The 19293-nt window shown below is 42.9% G+C and overlaps 1 long non-coding RNA gene across 1 annotated transcript; it reads right to left on the minus strand.

Annotated features, from left to right (window-relative positions):
* Positions 1-4: 4 nt before the first annotated feature.
* LOC123567937 (uncharacterized) lies at positions 5-18954 on the minus strand. Its single transcript, XR_006691118.3, has 3 exons — positions 18230-18954; positions 12035-12099; positions 5-640 (listed from the first exon to the last, which is right to left on the minus strand). It is a non-coding gene; the product is annotated as an uncharacterized lncRNA (long non-coding RNA).
* Positions 18955-19293: the final 339 nt, after the last annotated feature.

The raw sequence follows: 19293 nt of genomic DNA on the forward strand, positions 1-19293 counted from the left end.
AAGAGGTAGAATAAGGGATTTATTAGGGGAACGTGGCTTCCTTACAAGTCCAATGATAGACCATTTGCAAGCTGGAGAACCAGAGAAGCCAACAGCATGACTTAGTCCAAGTCTGAAGGCCTTGGACTATATAACTCTCAGTCTGAGGTTGAAGGCCCAAGTGCCTAGGAGGTGGCTGGTGCAAGTCCTAGAGTTCAAAAGCCCAGAGAACCTGGAGTTTTGACACTCAAGGGCAGGAGAAAGATGTCCCAGCTCCAAAAGAGAGAGCACAGAATTTACAAGTGGAGTCACATTTGTCTAGTGGATTACATCCAAATGCCAGTGAGCACTGATTTTGCGACATTGTAGCACAGTGAGTTCAGGGGCAGAGAGGCTCATATTTGAATCCAGCAGTTGCTTGCTCTGTGGCTATAGCAAATTACTTAATCTAGCTAACCTCAAATTGTTCAATAAAATAGGGATAATGAGATTGGTTGTTGTGAGGAATTAATGAAATAATGTATGCCACACTTCCTGGCATAATAAACGGTAGTTTTTATTACAACAGTGTCAGCAGTACTTGCGTTGGGGATGGTGCCGGGGAGACAGAGGAAATCTCAGTAGATTTTGATCACTGGCTTGGCTTCTGGAAAGGCACTTCCTAAATTTACAAAAGTTTTTGTGAGAAAGTAGAGAAAGGAGGAATCACATGTAAAGTGGCTCAGACAATTCATCGGGTGAGACCTTTCGAATTAGAAAAGCTCAAAAGGGGTAAGCACAAAAAATTTATGGGACAAAATAAAAATGCTGAGATGCAAGATGGGAAAGTAGGACTTCAGCTTGAATGACAGCCCTGCTAGAATCAGTTCAATGAGCGCTGTTTATTTATAAAGTCAGTAAGATAGTGGGACGCATAAAAGTCAAAGGGCAGGAAGTGGCTTGTCAGCTTTTCCCAGCACTGGTCTGACCTCAACTGTGGCTACTTTGTGTCTCCCCTTTAAGGAGGATGTGGGGAACTGGCAGAGCTCCAGAGAAGAGCAAAAATGTAATTAAGGCTTGGAAAATAAAGGCTATGAGGAGAGGCCAGAAAGCTGTAGGGTTATTTAGCTTAGCGAAGAAAGGTCCAACTGATTTGAAGGGTCATTAAACAGAAAGACATGGGTTGTTTCTCATCTCCACAAACAACAGGACAAGACGAAAGAAGCTTACAGTGCACTGGAGAAGGGTTTGGGCTGTGAGAATTGTTAACAAGGCGGCTCTCAAGCCTCGTGCTGGCAATTTAAAAAGAAAATGGATTAAAATGCAACTACTGTGTGCCCACCCATTCATTCACATTGACTTGCAAAGGGTGTGTGTGAAGGTGGTTTCAGATACCAATGTTCGCATAAGTTTGAAAATAAACCTGTTGTTTCCTTGTCATTTGAACTCATTTAGTTGTTTACTACTGAAATTGAGATATTAACAAAAAGTTAGTTTGAAGGTCTAGATGCAAATTAGATCGGTTCAGAACTTTCCAGGTAAGGCCTTGCCCTATTAGGTTGGTTTTGACCCCCACAATATTTTAGGCCAGGCTTATTCACTACATCTCAGGAGAAACTATATTTGGTTGTGACTTTTGGGAAGAGTCGGATAAACCCCAGCGCTGGCATCCATATTATTGCACAGCAAGGCTGCAATGATCTGAACCCGCAGGCCTCTCTTTCATTTTGGCCCTTTGGCTGGCGATAGAAAAGGTGGGGCCCTGCAAGGCTTACGAAGAGTTTCAGCTCAGGATGTGGTGGTGTCCAAGTTAGAGGGAGAGGAGTACATTTGTTTCTGTAAATATGTGGTCTCTCAATGCTTCCTGCTATGCTTCCAATTTAGGTGACTGAATTCAGTTTGGATACTTCTGCCACAAAATGAGGGCATGCTTAGTAAAGATTTTTTTTTTTTTTGAGACGAAGTCTCACTCTGTCACCCAGGCTGGAGTGCAACGGCCTGGTCTCGGCTCACTGCAGCCTCCATCTCCCAGGTTCAAGCGATTCTCCTGCCTCAGACTCCCGAGTAGCTGGGACTACAGGCATGTGCCACCACATCTGGCTAATTTTTGTATTTTTAGTAGAGATGGGGTTTCACTATGTTGGTCAGGCTGGTCTCGAACTCCTGACCTTGTGATCCACCCACCTCAGCCTTCCAAAGTGCTGAGAATACAGGTGTGAGCCATCCCGCCTGGCTGAGACAGAGTCTTACTCTGTCCCCCAGGCTGGAGTGCAGTGGTGTGATCTTGGCTCACTCAACCTCTGCCTCCTGGGTTCAAACAATTCTTCCGCCCCAGCCTCCCAAGTAGCTGGGACTACAGGCATGCACCACCACACCCAGCTAATTTTTTTTTTGTATTTTCTTTTTTTTCAGTAGATACAAGATTTTACCCTGTTGGCCAGACTGGTCTTGAGCTTCTGACCTCAAGTGATCCACCATCCTTGGCCTCCCAAAGTGCTGGGATTACAGGTGTGAGCCACCGCGCCCAGCCTCAATGAAGATTTCAAAAGGACTAAAAGAGCTTTACCCATCATATTTCTGTTCTCCTTTCCATCTACCATCCTTTCCATTAACATTTGTTATTAATTTTCAATTACCTTAGTAATACAGAACAATATATCTTGGGATATTTCCATGTTTGCATGTATAGCTCTTCCTTTAACTACTACTTTTTTAATTCCTTGGTATAGATATACTGTCATTTTTTTTTTTTTTTGGAGACGGAGTCTCGCTCTGCCGCCCAGGCTGGAGTGCAGTGGCCAGATCTCGGCTCACTGCAAGCTCTGCCTCCCGGGTTCACGCCATTCTCCTGCCTCAGCCTCCTGAGTAGCTGGGACTACCGGCGCCCGCCACCTCGCCCGGCTAGTTTTTTGTGTTTTTTAGTAGAGATGGGGTTTCACCGTGTCAGCCAGGATGGTCTCGATCTCCTGATCGTGATCCGCCCGTCTCGGCCTCCCAAAGTGCTGGGATTACAGGCTTGAGCCACCGCGCCCGGCCTATTTTTGACAATTTAAAAATATTTCAGTAATAATGATGAAGGCAGAATAATGGTTACCTTTGGAGAGGTATTGGTGGGATGTGGCATGCAGGAATCTCTGGGAGGATGCTATAAATAAATGTTCTATATTTATTCTATATTTGGCTCTGAGTGATTACATGGGTGTATACACATATACAAAATTGTCATTTGTATACTTTACATACTTTATTGTATACCTCAATACAAAAATCTTTAAAGTGAACTAAAATCATCATATTTTAAAGATATTCTAAAGTGTTAAATTTTATTTCTAAAGTAATAGGACAGGGATGCAGAAAAGGAGAGGTGGGGAGGAAGTGAGCTAACATTTATTAAGCACCTTCTATCTGTGTATTACAGAATTTCTTATATAATTATCAACAACTCTGTGGAGTGGGTATTCTTTTTTTTTTGCGACACGATCTCACTCTTTCGCCTAGGCTGGAGAGAGTGCAGTGGTGGGATCATGGCTCACTGCAGCCTCAACTTCCTGGGCTCCAGCTATCCTCCCACCCTAGTCTCCCTAGTAGCTGGAACTACAGGAGTGCTTGACCACACCCAGGTTTTATATTTCTTGTAGAGATAGGGCTTCACCATGTTGCCCAGGCTGGTCTTGAACACCTGAGCTAAAGTTATCTGCCCACCTCAGCCTCCCAAAGCACTGGAATTATAAGTGTGAGCCACTGTGCCCAATCATTTTCTTTTAATTTTTAATTTTTGTGGGTACATAGTAGGTGTATTTGTGGAGTACCTGAAATGTTTTGATATAGGCATGAAATGTGAAATAAGCACATCAGGGTAAATTGGGTATCCATCCCCTCAAGCATTGATCCTTTGAGTTACAAGCAATCCAATTATACTCTTTAAGTTACTTTAGAATGTACAATTAAGTTATTATTGACTATAGTCGCCATGTTGTGCTATCAAATAGTAGGACACATTCATTCTTTCTAACTATTTTTTGGTACCCGTTAATCATCTCCACCTCCCCTCAGCTCCCCACTAACCCCACCGCTAGCCTCTGGTAACCATCTTTCTACTATCTATGTTCATGAGTTCAACTGTTCTGGTATTTCGATCCTACAAATAAGTGAGAACATGCAGTGTTTGTCTTTCTGTGCCTGGCTTATTTCACTTAACATAATGACCTCTGGTTCCATCCTTGTTGTTGCAAATTAATGGCTCTCATTTTCTTTTTTTATGGCTGAGTAGTATTCCATTGTGTATGAGTACCACATTTTCTTTATTCGTTCATCTGTTAATGGACACTTAGATTGTTTCTAAATCTTGGCTATAGTGAACAGTGCTGCAACAAACATAGGAGTGCAGATACCTCTTTGATAAACTAATTTCTTTTCTTTTGGGTATATATTCAGCAGTGGGATTGCTGGATCATATGGTAGCTCAATTTTTAGTTTTTTGAGGAACCTCCAAACTGTTCTCCATAGTGGTTGTACACAGTGTATGAAGGCTCTGTTTTCTCCATGTCCTCACCAGCATTTGTTATCGCCTGTCTTTTGTATATAAGCCATTTTAACTGGGGTGAGATGATATCTCATTGTAGTTTTTATTTGCATTTCTCTGATGATCAGTATTGTTGCACCTTTTCCTGTTCCTGTTTGCCATTTATGTCTTCTTTTGAACAGTGTCTGTTCAAATATTTTGCCTATTTTTGATTGGATTATTAGATTTTTTCCTATAGAGTAGTTTGAACTCCTTATATATACGGGTTATTAATCCCTTGTCAGATGGGTAGTTTGCAAATATTTTCTCCCATTCTGTGGGTTATCTCTTCACTTTGTTGATTGTTTCCTTTGCTGTGCAGCAGCTTTTTAACTTGATGTGATCCCATTTGTCCATTTTTTGCTTTGGTGGCCTGTGCTTTTGTGGGGTTTTGCTGAAGGAATTTCTGCCCAGACCAATGTCTTGGAGATTTTTCTAATGTTTTCACGTAGTAGTTTCACAGATTGAAGGAGTGGATATTCGTACTCCATTTTGGCAGACGAATAGACTTAAAAAGGTTGTTTGCTCAAATTCACACAGGCTTGGTAAATTACAGGGTCAGGCGTTGAACTAAGATCATTCTAACTCTAAAGTTCTGAATGTAATTCTGAAAAGAGGCTGTTAAAGTTTAAGAAAGCAGAGCTCAGAGGCTGAGTGAATTGCCTAAGATCATGCCAATCCACTGGTCTCCTAGCCCACTATAGTTTTTGAAAAAGATGGAGTCCCACCATGTTGCTCAGGCTGGTCTTGAACTCCTGGGCTCAAGTGATCCTTCCAAGTGAATCTCCTGAATAGCTGGGACTACAGGGGCATGCCACCATGCCCAGCTCCCCACTGCACTTCTGTGCAACAACTGACTTCCTCTCCATTTAATTTTCAGCATGTTCAATGATGTTATTCTTTTTTAGATCCTGGATGAAAATGCTTTAAAGTGAGGACTTACAGAGAAACTTCTAGAAATTTCTTACTGTCAAATAAGCAAACATTTGGGCCAGGCGCGGTGGCTCACGCCTGTAATCCCAGCACTTTGGGAGGCCCAGACGGGCGAATCACCTGAGGTCAGGAGTTTGAGACCAGTATGACCAACATGAAGAAACCCTCTCTCTACTAAAAATACAAAAAATTAACCAGGCATGGTGGCACATGCCTGTAATCCCAGCTACTTGGGAGGATGAGGCAGAAGAATCGCTTGAACCTGTAAGGCAGAAGTTGCGGTGAGCCAAGATCGTGCCATTGCACTCCAGCTTGGGTAACAAAAGTGAGACTCCGTCTCAAAAAAAAAAAAAAAAAAAAAAAATCAAACATTTAACATTCATAAAAGGGCGACCTTAAACTATTTGAGAGCCTGAGAACATTCTTATCATTTTGGTCCTAGGGCAACATAAAAATTATATGCTCTCATGGAAAATGATTTGGTTTTTGGCCTCACATGTGTGTATGAGTGTTAGGGACTTTCCTTATTTTGGAAGTTGTGGATGATGTATCACTTATTGGAAAGGTGGTAAGAATTTTTCAAACTGACCAAGGAGTATCTGGGGGCAATTTAGAAAATTAATACCAAAGTATGAAATGCACAAACCTCTATATCATTTTGGTTATAAAGACTGGCTTTCCCTTTTCTGGCTACTTCTCCGTTTAATTCATAAATAATAATAACGGCCGGGTGTTGTGGCTCAGACCTGTAGTGCCTTCTAGCCCTTCGGGAGGCTGAGAATGGCAGATCACGAGGTCAGGAGTTCGAGACCAACATAGTGAAACCCTGTCTCTACTAAAAATACAAAAAATTAGCCAGGCGTGGTGGCAGGTGCTTGTAATCTCAGCTATTCGGGAGGCTGAGGCATGAGAATCGCTTGAGCCTGGGAGGCAGAGGCTGCAGTGATCCGAGATTGCACCACTGCACTCTAGCCTGGGCGAAAGTCGAGACTTGCCTCAAAAAAAAAAAAAAAAAAAAAAAAAAAAGTTAAGTTCCTCTTTCCACACTTTTCAAATTTAAAAACATTTTTTCCTTCATTCTTCTCCTCCACAAATTTTTTTTTCTACTTTTCACTACTGAGTTACATATGTTTTCATTAAATCTCAGCACTTGGCATGAGACTGTTTACATCGAATGCACTTATTTTTTAGAAATTGATAATTGTTCTTTTTTAGTAATGACAGGATGCAACAAAAACACATATTCCTAATATAATCAGTATATCCCCATAATTGGAGTAAATTCTATTCTGAAGTATCATCTATTGAGAACTATGTCCTCAACAGCACATTTTCCAAAACTGTAAATAATAGAATCTTAGAATGTTAGCCACGTAAAAGGCCTAATTTTGCACACGAGGAAAAAAAAGCCCAGGGATCTTTGTGCAAATTGTTTTTTTTCATCAGTCAGCAATCTGACCCATATAACCTAAACGATGTTTCTTTATATTATTGATTAAATGAGTCCATAATGCCTACTTCCTTAGTGGAAGTGGTTTTGGAGGTGTGTATTATAATGCATGCAAAGTTAGGAATGCTTTCTGGATTCTCTTATTTGTAAACATAGAATCACTGGTAGAGAAAGAAGAAAATGAGAACGAAAGTATAGCATATTTCCTTCCAGCTACTTGGGCTCTTTGGCATAAAACCAGGTTACATATTAGCAGAATCATCTTAGAAAGGCTCCTAAAGTTAGTGATATTCCTTGTTGCCTCTAGAGTAGACTCAAAAAGGATAGATCTATGATTTTCTCTGCTAGAATATACTTCGTATGCTAAATGGAACTTTTGGCTCTTTTTGACTGTTTCTCTACATTAAGCAAGGTAGTCAAGTCCAACCTCATGTTCATAAGATTTGACATTGACACAAGATTTTTCTCAGCCACTTTGCCACCTGGAGACCTCCAGCCAGCCACGCCCCTGCCTGGGCCTTACTAGGCCTGGCCTGGCAACAGGAGGTAGGTACCCTGCCCACTCGGCCAACCAGGCTGCACCTGGCTTGCACTCCAGCATGGATCCTGTGGTCACTGCAACTGTGTGCTCAGCCCCTGGTGGCAGGAGGGTGTGTGAGCAAGCAAATACAGGCCCAGCCAGAAGCTCCAAGTGCTGGCACAGGAGTGGGCTCTGTGCAGGGCTTGCGGCTGGACCAGGTGTTTTGCAAGCAAACTCCTGTGGTGGAGTCCAGTGTCCAGATGAGGGGAACATGGTGGTGCTGCAATCCCGAAGCCTCAGAGAGGGTTGTATGAAGTGTTAACAGCTCTTGTAGCCCTGCAGTCCGCAGCCCGATGAAGCAGGTCCACGGTTCTGGGCCTGGCTGGCCCTGCCGCTTCCTGTCATGTGGGGCGGCTGCGGGGTGCTGGTGGGGGTGTGGGGAGCTACACTGTTACTGCCTTCTTCGTACTGGTGTTCACTGGGGTCCCAAGTTCTTGTCCCGTGTCCAAGAAGAATGAGATCAGACTGACAAAGGGTGAGAAGGGTGGAGAGGAGTTTTATTAAGTGATGAAATCGCTCTCATGGAGGGAAGATGCAAGGGTGGTTCTGCCACCCGAAGTCAGTTGTCTCTCTCAGTGTGGCTCAGTCTGGGGTTTTTATTGGCACAGGATGGGGGAGGGGCAGGCCATAGGTAGTATTAGAAAATACATTCAATTGATTAAAAGGCATTATTCGGAAATAACGAATTGGGAAAATGTGGGCAAACAGGAATAGAAATTCTCACTCTGGGTCATGAGTTTCATCTGGAACCAGCAGCCTGGTCTTTCAGGCTTCAGACTGTTTTTGGCTTGAAGGTGAGGTTTCACCAGGGACCCGCCCCATCTGCCTAGGTATTTGTCTGCCTCCTGCTGCTATCAACATGGTTATGATTTTCTGATGATGACAAATCCACAAAGTAAGTTCAAATCTATTATCTGATGAATAAAAGGTTTTGTTCAAAGTGAGTTACTACTACTTCAATAGAAATATATTTTGAAATATTATTTCTGAAACATATAATTTAAAAATATTTAACTCTAAAAGGAGCTACATTTCCTTTTCTTCCCAAAATAATTGTTTTCCTGTTTTTCTTTCCTGATTACCAAAATAATACACTGATGCAGAAAATTCAAGAAACAGAAACATATTAAGAAATAAAGTTATCCTAATTCCCAACGTTGACATGTTCAAAAACATCCTTCCTGATAGCTTTCTATGCATTTATTTTATCCATGTGTGCATATGTGTGTATGTGTGTATATATGTATACATATATATTTTTAATATAAATGATATCATATTATTTTGTACTTTGTCTTTTATTCAACAATCTGCCATGGAGATTTTCTTTCTTTTAATGAGTGTTAAATTCTGTTTGGCAACTGCATAGCAACCCATTGTATGGATGTGCCAGAATTTAACTAATCCCCAACTGATGGACATTAGGTTGCTTCCAACTTATTATTATAATAAGCAAGGGCTGAATTAGCACTTAACTCCAAGAACTTATTGGTAAAGTAGATAAATTCCTAGAAGTCCAATTCATGTCACTGATTTGCTTTTCCAAAACTGGCTTGCTTTCTAAAACCTTATTTTATATATAAATATTTATATAAATGTATATATGTAATACATTTATTTTACCAGCTTTCATTGCTACCAACATCTGAGAGTAGAGCAGCAGATTTTTCAGTTCACTGACTTGAAAGTCTTCAAATATTCAGAATTACTATGCATTAATTTTGGCAAACAGGTGTCAAATGTTCTCAACGGGTAGATTAAATGAACGTGATAGTGATGATCAGAAGGCAAAACGAGTCTATCCAACTGTTTGTCAAGTAGTCAGAAAAAAATCTCTTTTTTCTTTTTGCCCCTACACATAATACTTTGGGTATACCTCTATTGGAGCACTTTTAAAATTTTGACTTATATTCTTAGGTGTCTTTCCAGTTAATGTTAGCTCTCTGAAGACAGGAACTGCACTGCAATCCTGCAATCATCTCATACGGTGTGTTTGTCCCTTAATAAACTTTGTGGATGAAAAAATAGCCACAAAATTTTCCATTTGCTTCTCTCCCATTTAGAAGCATCCACTTCCCTCTTTTCCCTTTGCTTTTGAAATATAAGTGTAATATTTGCCCAGGGTAAACAGACTTGGAGCCTGGGAGACAGCATTGTGTAATGGATGTTAATTTAGCCTGATTTCACTCTTAGCTCTCTGATTTGTTACATCTATGATCCTGGGCAAGTTGCTTAAGTCCTAATTTTCTCTTCTGTAAAATGAAGATACAGATTCTACTTCAAAAAGTGTTGTATGGATTAAAGGAGATCATGTTTTAAAGCCTTTAGCAAGATGCCTACTATAATACTTGATGAAGGATAGCTATAACTATTGCTATTTCCTCAAAGGTATAGCTATCCTAATATGTGTATATATATGTATATGTCATTGGCTATTTCTTGCTTTCCATTCTAGTGGACACATCAACTTCTGGGCTGAAGGCAAAAAGAACCTAAAAGTTTAATAGAGATTAGGGGCTTAGGCTATCAATAAAATCAATTTAGAACATATGTCAGTTAATAAAAATTAGATTTTTATGGAGTTTTTGAAACACATGCTTGGAGTATTGAAATAGGGGAAGAATAGGGTTGGGCTAACTAGTAGTAGCCATAAGAGTATTTTATTAGAGTAAAAAAAATAGTAACTGTAGGCCCTATCTAGCCTAAAGCACCACATTATACAATTCCAGGGAATAAAAAAAAATAAATAAAAATGTAAAAGTTGAACCACAGTGACCTTTGTTCTTTTAGAACTAGCAACCAACTTTTCATGATGACAGTCTACTTGAGTCTTTTTGCACTAGGGCTATTATTAGTTTTTACCAGGCTTACCTTTCTGCCCTTGAGCATATGTACCTGAGCTTATTTTCCATGTAACAGTTGAGTCTTAAAAATGTGGGACGAGCCAGGAGCAGTGGCTCACACCTGTAATCCCAACACTTTGACACACTGAGGTGGGAGAATTGCTTGAGCCCAGGAATTCCAGACCAGCCTGGGCAATATGGAGAAACTTCATCTTTGCCAAAAATACAAAAAATTAGCTGGGTGTGGTGGCGTGTGCCTATAGTCCCAGTTACTCGGGAGGCTGAGGAAGGAGAATTGCTTGAACCTGGGAGGCAGAGGTTGCAGTGAGCTGAAATTGTGCCATTGCACTCCAGCCTGGGTGAGGGTGAGGCTGCATTTCAAAAACAACAAAAACAACAACAAAAAAGCACAACTCTAAAACCAAACAGCAAGTGCTTCTCTAAAAGTTTATAGAGCAAAAGATGGCAACATCTTCTGAACATAATAAGCATTTTCAAGTGTGGGTCACAGATAGCTCCTTTTGAAACGCAGAATTTTTAAGAAGATGAGCAAAACATTTACCTCGTGGAACCCACTGAATATCCTCTTCTCTGTAAGCAAAAATACACTTCTCCCCATTCCTCTAAGGATGCCAGATCCTAATTCATTTTCTGTTCAAGACTCAGCAGAAACACAATGCTCCATTTTATAGAGGCTTATTACAACACAATGACGGCACTATAATTTCTGTCAGGGTGAAGTGCTTCACTTGGCTCTGGGCCAGTTAAACTCAGTGTTGTTTAGCACTTCTGTAATTTTGGACACAGGCAAATACCTTCGTGTTTATGCATTCTGTATGCTTTTAGGAAGCATTTTTAAAATGTGGTTTTAACAGCATCTCATTAGAAGCAGCAGTTGGATTTTGCATGTGACCAGATTTCTTATCTCTGGTGTGAACATTTAAGTTTTTAAGGCATTGAAGTAAAAGCACCACCCACTTCTGAGGCCAAAACAGTCGTAAAACCCCTTTGTCAAAGGAAACCTGTAATTGTAAAATTCCTCCTTGATTTCATCGTTCATGTGGACTGAAACAGAGTTTCCTTTTTGTTTTTTTTCCCGGTTATGTGGTGTGCGGTCATTCTTTTGTTTTTTTGTTTTTTTTTTTTGAGACCGAGTCTCGCTCTGTTGCCAGGGTGGAGTGCAGTGGCACGATCTTGGCTCACTGCAATCTCTGCCTCCCGGCTTCAAGCTATTCTCCTGCCTCAGGCTCCCGACTAGTTGGGATTACAGGTGCGTGCCACCAAACCCAGCTAATTTTTCTATTTTTAGTAGAGACGGAGTTTCACCATGTTGGCCAGGACGGTCTCCATCTCCTGATCTTGTGATCTGCCCGCCCTGGCCTCCCAAAGTGCTGGGATTACAGGCGTGAGCCACAGCGCCCAGCCCCAGTGTGTGGTCATTATTGATGTTGTTTTGAATAAGTTATAGACAGTTAAGGAAACATCTTAGAGAACTGGCCAAGCTCTAAAGCTAGGCACATTTCATATTTTTGTCTATTTAATAAAAAAAGATAAGAATGTTTTCCTGGAAGCCTCCTGGTCCGACTCCCAATACCTGCCTGGGGATAGCACTGTGGACTTTTGTCCCAGAAGACTACTGTCTAGATAAACGTTTTGTAAGCCTTACTTCCTGGATGGGAGCCAACTGATTGCTTACACGTGATACTCACTTCCCCCTGTGAACAGTCATGGTGGCTGCTGTGTACTGGAGTCCTGCAGCTGTACAGGGGACACACTAGGAGAGAGGGGAAGAGTCCTTTGCAGGAGCACAGCTGTGTAGCAGGCTTCTGATCCAACAGCAAAACTTAGCCTAGCAAGTTAGTTATCACATTCCTTTTTAGCAATATGACATGACGAACATGCTGCAATGACTTCCACATACTTCCCTCCTTTTAGCTTACATTGGGGGTAGAATGAGAATAGAAAATGAGACATCTAGGGAAAAACAAAGTATTTGTTTATTTAGACATTTATTGACTCTAAATGCAAACATTTACTAAGTCCTCTCTGCAAGCCAGGTACTGTGCTCAATGTTCTACATGTGTTCTCTCTCTCAATTCTTACCATAACCACCAAGTAGATAAATCCCAACTTCTGTTTAGCAGTTGAGGAAATTGAGCCTTTGGGGAGGTTAAGAAACTTGCCCAAGGTAACATAGTAGTAAGAGGCAAAGCTGGGACTCTATCCTGATGCGATGCCAAGCTTATGCTCTTAACCACTGTGCTATACTGCCTCCCTGTGTTAGAATATCTTTTATTTTTTATCCCCAGCACTGTGGAGGGTAAGAAGAAGAAGAAAACAAACCTGCTATATGGTAGGTGCCTGGAGATAATATCATGTATGTTTGCCATTGTATTATATTCTTATGTTAGGGTACGCTAAATTGCTATGTTCTATTTGAAACAACCAGGAAACCTAACTGGGCTCAAGCAAACATAATTCAAAGCTGTTTGATCTCTAAAATATGATCATAATGATCTCTTCTTGTTGGCCTGTCTGTCCCTGGCTTTCTGAAGAGACGTTTTGTTTTGTACGTACAGTTGTCACTGAGAAATACCAGCTGCAGGGGAACAATTCATGACATTACCTTCTCCCCTTCCTCTTCCCTCCCCACAACCCCCGGTCCTGGCGAGGGCTATTATTTTGAATGAATATGATGACAGAGATGGGAAGGTCTCACATTTATTTCTCTTATAAAATTTACTGAAGCCAAAACTTCTCCAAAAGAGGTCCCCGCATTTTCCTCTGGTTCAGAAACAAACCTTCATAGGAAAACAAATGCTGCCAGTGAAACATAGTTGAAAGACAGAGAGGCAGATGGAAGAGGAACACTTTTAGGAGTTTCAAGCTCTGTGATAGCGATTGTCTTTTATTTTTGGAATCCTGAGGGACAGTTACATCTTAAAGCACAAACTGAAGATAATTCCCAAGGTTATTGAATATCCTCTGATAGAGACATCAGATTTCAGTTGGTCTAATTTTCTTTGACTACTCATTTCTGAAAATTGCCTGTGGGACACAGAGTCCATCCTTAAATTAAGCTTTCCCCTGGCTGGGCGTGGTGGCTCATGCCTGTAATCCTAGCACTTTGGGAGGCCAAGGCAGGTGTATCACTTAAGGTCAGGAGTTTGAAACCGGCCTGGTCAACATGGTGAAATTCTGTCTCCACTAAAAATACAAAAAAATTAGCCGGGTATGGTGGCTTGAACCTGGGAGGCAGAGGTTTCAGTGAGCCAAGATCGCACACTGCACTCCAGCCTAGGGTGATAGAGCAAGACTCCATTTCAAAAAAAAAAAATTAAGCCTTCTCCTAATTCCATATTCTGTATGAGAAAGTATCCTTATGTAACCTAAATCAGAACAAATCTGTATCTATTCCCCTGGTCATCCATGCAAGTATAAAGCTTTCTGCTATATAGAGGCTCTCAGTCTCCTGTGTTTGTAGCACACTTTCAAATGCTGTAAGTACTGGCAACACAAATAAGGGCTTAAAGGAATCGAAACTATACCACCATGTTCAGTATGATATTATAATAAAACAGTATCTTATGGTATCCATACAAGTGCATACAGCAAAGGCATAGCTCCTATGCTTCCCTTTCCATGCCACATCTAGGTTTGAAGACTGCTCAGTTTACTGCCCTTACACCTTGATGTCTTTTTTTTTTTGAGACGGAGTCTTGCTCTGTTGCCCAGGCTAGAGTGAAGTGGCGCGATCTCGGCTCACTGCAAGCTCTGCCTCTTGGGTTCACGCCATTCTCCTGCCTCAGCCGCCCAAGTAGCTGGGACTACAGGTGCCCGCCACCATGCCTGGCTAATTTTTTGTATTTTTAGTAGAGATGGGGCTTCACCATGTTAGCCAGGATGGTCTCCATCTCCTGACCTTGTGATCCACCTGCCTCGGCTTCCCAAGATATCTTCTTATATGTTTGGGGAACAGTGTTTCCATGTTTTGGAAAACATGTAATTGTTCTTGGTTGCAATCTGTCATTATGCCACAACCTTTACTTTTTGCAGAATGAATTTTGACGGACCTCAGTGTAACCATATGTATACTCAGTTGCAACAAAAACAGATTTTACAAAATTTTGGCAAACAAATGAGGTGCCATAGCATACTGTTGGAAAACCATTGCCTTATATACCTGAAGAGCAAATCACAATAAAAGAAGAGCAGAATGAGGCTGGGTACGGCCTCATGCCTCATGAAGCCTCATGCCTGTAATCCCAGCGCTTTGGGAGACTGAGGTGGGCGGATCACTTGAAGTCAGGAGTTCGAGACTAGCCTGATTAACACGGTGAAACCCCGTCTCTACTAAAAATACAAAAATTAACTGGGCATAGGCCTGTAGTCCCAGCTACTCAGGAGGCTGAGGCAGGAGAATCACTTGAACCTGGGAGGCAGAGGCTACAGTGAGCTGAAATCATACCACTACTGCATTCCATCCTGGGCAACACACTGCCTTAAAAAAAAAAAAAAAAAGAAGAACTGAATGAAAAAATCGGAACAGCATCTGAGGGTCCTTGCCCAGTGGCCCTACACTGGCATCTGAAAGCAGACCTTTGCCCTTCTCCTTGTGGGATGACAATGCGAGGCTGCTTTTCCAGTTAGTGCCACTTAAGAGTTGATTGCTCTGGGAGACATATGGACATGAGGTTTCTTGGTGAAGCCTGGATAACGTTCTAGAATGTCAGTGGGTTCTTACAGTTTGATGATGTAGAGGTGTGGATATGTGGAGAATAACATTACACATATATACTTAAAAGTTAGCACTTGTAGGGCTGGGCACCATGGCTCACACCTATAATCCCAGCACTTTGGGAGGCCAAGGTGGGCGGATCACGAGGTCAGGAGATCGAGACCATCCTTGCTAGCACGGTGAAACCCCGTCTCTACTAAAAATGCAAACAATTAGCTGGGCGTGGTGGCGGGCGCCTGTGGTCCCAGTGGCTCAGGAGGCTGAGGCAGGAGAATGGTGTGAACCCGGGAGGTGGAGTGTGCAGTGAGCCGAGATCGCGCCACTATACTCCAGCCCAGGTGACACAGCGAGACTCCATCTCAAAAAAAAAAAAAAAAAAAAAGTTAGCACTTGTTTGGTATTTAAAAGCTCAGGTTTGCAAGGGTCTGCCTTGCATTTAGAGAAGCTTGTGGTATTATCACTCCGTGTTCGGAATTACCCAAGTGATTCCAGGAAGATTAGGCAAGTTTATTTTATTATCATGCACATTAATTTAGGAAAATTTGGCTGGAAACTTTATTTCCGTTTTTCTTAAAGCAAATATCTAAAGTTGATCCTTTTTAAATACTACAGCATTCATTTTCCTCAAGTTTCTTAGCATCATAGGCAAATGTAAACGCTGGGTAGTTTGGAGAAATGAATAAAAAAGAGAAGGAATGAACAAAACTCAACAAATTTCATTCAGAATAAGCCTGTGCCTAATGCTTATGTGCAGTGTGGGTAAGGCATAGCTACCTTATTCACATTATTTGTTGAAGGTCTACCATCTACCTAATCTATATTCTAGTTTCTGGGGATAAAACAGTGAACAAGACAGGTCAGTTTCTGTTGTCGCTGATCTTAAATTTTAGTGGGAAGGACAAGTGATAAACAATATACAAATGTATATATAACATGTCAAACAAATAAGGAAGGAATCTAGAGTGATGAAGTGGGGAGGGAGCCACGAGTGCTAATTCATAACCGGTAGGTAGGGAAAAATTTCTGATAAGGCGACATTTGAACAGGGAACTGGTGAGCCATGTGGCTGTCTGTGGCAACTGTACTCCAGGCTGAAGAACATCACAGGCAAAGACCCTGAGGCGGCAGCACAGTGGGCACATTCAAGAGCAGCAGAAAGACCATTGTCTTCTTGGCTGGATCAAAGTGAGCCAAGAAAGCACTGGAAGGTGGTAAGATGACGGTGCAGGGGAATCATGTGGGTCCTTACAGACTGAGGTGAGAATTTGGCTCTTATTCTGAGTAAAGGAATCTACTGGAAGATTTTGAGCAGAGAAATGACATGATCAGGCTTATGTTTTTGGCTACCGTGTGGAAGACACGGTGGGTGGGAAAGTGGGTAGGAGGCTATTTTGATCATTTAAGTAAGAGCTCATGGTGGTCTGGACCAGGATAATAGCAGTGACAGTGATGAGAAGTGGTCAGACTCTGGATGTATTTTGAAGACAGAGTTGACATGCTTTGCTGCTGGACTGAATGTAGAGTGTGAAAGAGAGAGAGGAGTCAGGCTGAGGCAGTGGCTCATGCCTGTAATCCCAGCACTTTGGGAGACCAAGGCAGGGGGATCACTTGAGGTCAGGAGCTCGAGACCAGCCTGGGTAACATGGTGAAACCCCGTCTCTACTAAAAAAAAAAATTAGCCAGGTGTGGTGGTGCATGCCTGCAGTCCCAGCTTCTCTGGAAGCTGAGGCATGAGAATTGCTTGAATCGGGGAGGTGGAAATTGTAGTGAGCCAAGATCGCACCACTGCACTCCAGCCTGGGTGACAGAGCAAGATTCTGACTCAAAAAAAAAAAAGAGTGGAGTCAAAGATGACTCCAATGTATATACCACTTGGTGCCCAGAGAAAGGCCATTTCCCTGCGTCTTTCTAGATGAGAAACGTGGGTGGGATTGTGGAGATAGGAATGAGGGCACAGGGAGACAGGCTATGCACAGAACGGGGATTTCGGTGGGTTGTTTCTTGGTGCATAATTATAAACTGTTTTGCTGTCAGCTACATATTTGCTGTCCTGAGTCTGTAATGATGTTTGGGAAACCTCAAACCAAACCAAAGCATTTCCTCTGCCATCCTGGGGGCCATTTTAATTGCTCCAGTAGAGAGAAGAAGAATCTTTGTTTAAACAATTGGAAGATGGGCCAAGAAGCTTGAAGTCTTTTTTATAGAAGAGAGAAGGCCAGTTTGAAATTTGCAAAATTATGAAGGACTGGGGAAAAACCCCACATATTTGTTCACCTTCCCTTTCAACATTAGAATTAGCCCAGCTAAGCTTAAAGGAGGTGGTGTTTTGGCAGTGAACAGGCATTACTGTTTTACACAGCAGGTTAATAAACAGATAGAACTCTGTACTCCAAGGATGATATAGACTGAATGTATAAATGTACTTGGTGTTTAGAAAACTTGCAGCTAGTATATATAATAAATTATTGTATAAACCAGGGATTCAGTTATACGCTACCAAAATTTATTGAATGGGTACTTTGAGTACATTATTACGCTAACTGCTACGGCAATGTAATGAATAAAACACAGTCCTGGTGTTCGAGAGTTTCTAATCAATAGGAATGACAACATGCCTGTAAGTACAAAAATTCAGACTCCTTTATAGGGCACTGTGGTAGACTGATTGCATTAACGGCCCCTCCCAGTTTCCACAGCCTTTGCCCTGAACCTTTGTGTTCCCTCCCATTCTGACTCTGGGCTCATGGATGTGACTTGCTTTGGCCCTGAAATGTTAGCAAACATAATGCAAGCAGAGGCTTGAAAAGCACATGCGTTTCCTCTTGCATGATTGGGTGTGTTCTCTTTTTCACTTCTTCCTTGTCATGAGGACATGACATGCCTAGGCTAACGTTACTGCCAATGTGAGGCACATGCGGGGAAGATTCAAGGCCACCCGAAACCCCTCATAGCCTGCTAACTCCCAAACGTGTGAGACAGCTCTGCCAAGATCAGCAGGAGTGTTTCTCAGGGCACACTCTGACCGCATATTCCTACATGACCCCAGTTCAAACCAATGAAACCAATCCGATGACCCACAGATTTATAAGCAAGAATAAACGGCCTTTTGAGACAGCGTCTTGCTCCCTCACCCAGGATGGAGTGCAGTGGTGCAATCAGGACTCACCATAGCCTTGACCTCCTGGTCTCAAGTGATCCTTCCGTCTCAGCCTCTGGAGTACCTGGGATTACAGGTGCGTGCCACTGAGAGGTGACAATGTGCTAGGAGCCCTCACAGTGCCTCCTCGGCCTCTGCATCCACTCTGGCGCCTGAGGAGCCATTCAGCCCGAAACTGTACTGTGGGAGCCCCTCTCTGGGCTGGTTGAGCCGGGGCCTGCTCCCTCTGCTTGCTGGGAGGTGTAGAGGGAGGCGCGCAGACGGGAACCGGGGCTGTGCGCGGCGCTCACAGGCCAGCGCGAGTTCCGGCGGGCACGGGTCAGGGCGGCGCCACACTCCGTGCGGCCAGCCGGCACCGCCAGCCCCGGGCAGTGAGGGGCTTAGCACCCAGGCCAGCAGCTGCAGAGGGTGCGCCGGGTCCCCCAACACTGCCCGGCGGCCACGGTTGCGCTGGAATTCTCACCGGGCCTCAGCTGCCTCCCCTCGGGGCAGGGCTCATGGACCTGTAGCCCGCCATACCTGAGCCCGGGCTCCCGCGCACGGCGTGAGCTTGCTTGACAGGCGCCGTCCCCTGCTCCGTTGCGCAGGGCTGAGGAGTGCAGGTGCGGCTGGAGACTGGCAGGCAGCTCTGCCTACAGCCCTGGTGTGGTATTCATTAGGTGAAGCTGACTAGGCTCTTGAGTCTAGTACAGACTTGGAGAACTTTTATGTCTAGCTAAGGGATCGTACATGCACCAGTCAGCACTCTGTGTCTAGCTCAGGGATTGTAAACGCACCAGTCAGCACTCTGTCAAAACAGACCAATCAGCTATCTGTAAAATGGACCAATCAGCTCTCTGTAAAATAGACCAATCAGTTCTCTGTAAAATGGACCAATCAGCTCTCTGTAAAATAGACCAATCAGTTCTCTGTAAAATGGACCAATCAGCAGGATGTGAGTGGGGTCAGATAAGGGAGTAAAAGCAGGCTGCCCGAGCTAGTGGCAAGGGTTGTTTTTTGTTTAAACTGTGGGAGGATTGTTTTTTTATGCTTTGCAGTAAATCTTGCTGTTGTTCAAACTTTTGGGTTCATGC

Source organism: Macaca fascicularis, chromosome 12, assembly GCF_037993035.2.
Source record: "Macaca fascicularis isolate 582-1 chromosome 12, T2T-MFA8v1.1".
Classification (NCBI taxonomy): Eukaryota; Metazoa; Chordata; class Mammalia; order Primates; family Cercopithecidae; genus Macaca; species Macaca fascicularis.